The sequence below is a fragment of the Asparagus officinalis genome, chromosome 7 (genome assembly GCF_001876935.1).
Source record: "Asparagus officinalis chromosome 7, Aspof.V1, whole genome shotgun sequence".
Lineage (NCBI taxonomy): Eukaryota > Viridiplantae > Streptophyta > Magnoliopsida > Asparagales > Asparagaceae > Asparagus > Asparagus officinalis.
The window spans coordinates 10,832,968-10,834,347 of NC_033800.1; positions in this window are offsets into that span (position 1 = coordinate 10,832,968).

Below are 1,380 nucleotides of genomic sequence, written 5' to 3' on the forward strand. Positions count from 1 at the left end.
ATCTACAGGCTCCCATGATTGAATCATATGTGGAGTAAATAGGACACGAGGGGTGCTCCACCTTTCGTAAATAACACGGGGCTTCCGATCAGCTCTTGTTTCCGTTATTCCGAAGTTTCGTTGCTTCGTATGATCCGTCGAATCACTTCATGTGTTTGTCATTGTCAAATAAGCTTCTGTAACTCTAATGGCGATGTTCATCATCTTCTCCCTATCTCGAGCCATATGCGGGGACCTATCACTAGTACAAAACTGATCTGTCCAAACGGTTGTAACCGTTTGGACAAATGCAGTCCCAAACGGTTACAACCGTTTGGGCGAGTAAAAAACCCGTTTGGGCTGAAGCCGTTGGGGAAGAGTTTTCCCCAACGGTCTCCCAAACGGTTGTAACCGTTTGGGCAAAATCCCAAACGGTTACAACCGTTTGGGATTTTGCCCAAACGGTTACAACCGTTTGGGAGACCGTTGGGGAAAACTCTTCCCCAACGGCTTCAGCCCAAACGGGTTTTTTACTCGCCCAAACGGTTGTAACCGTTTGGGACTGCATTTGTCCAAACGGTTACAACCGTTTGGACAGATCAGTTTTGTACTAGTGATAGGTCCCCGCATATGGCTCGAGATAGGGAGAAGATGATGAACATCGCCATTAGAGTTACAGAAGCTTATTTGACAATGACAAACACATGAAGTGATTCGACGGATCATACGAAGAAACGGAACATCGGAATAACGGAAACAAGAGGTGATCGGGAGCCCCGCATTGTTTACGAAAGGCGGAGCACCCCTCGTGTCCCATTTACTCCACATAAGATTCAATCATGGGAGCCCGTATATCTCCTCGTCGGCTTTTCGATGCATCTTGAACCCCGTAATTCCGAGTCCGGACGACAAATATACGGTGGAAACAAACTCGACGCACCAAAAATAAAAAAAACCAAACCGTGACACCCCGGGGTGTCTTGGCTTGGCCAAGACACTTACAAGTGTCTCAGCCAAGCCGAGACACCCATGAGTGTCTCGGCCAAGCTGACGAGACACTTGTAAGTGTCTCGGCCACGCCGAGACACTCATAAGTGTCTGCAACACGAAAATGCTGATTTTGGTTGTTTTCGACGGTTTTTTCGATCGTTAACCATCTGGATTTGCTCCAACTGATCTGATACTGTGGTTAAGTGGTTTCAACTGAAGATAAGAGTGAATTAGCTGTTCTTATCCAAACACAAGGCTCCTAAAGCCTATAAATACAGCCCCAGGACCTTTATTTTTTTAGATCTGGAATTCTCGAGCGTTAGCGAAGCCTTGCCGAATTGAGGACTGAAGAGTCATGAATTTCAGAGAGAAGGAGGAGATATCGGATCGAGTTCGTCAGCATAAAGAAGA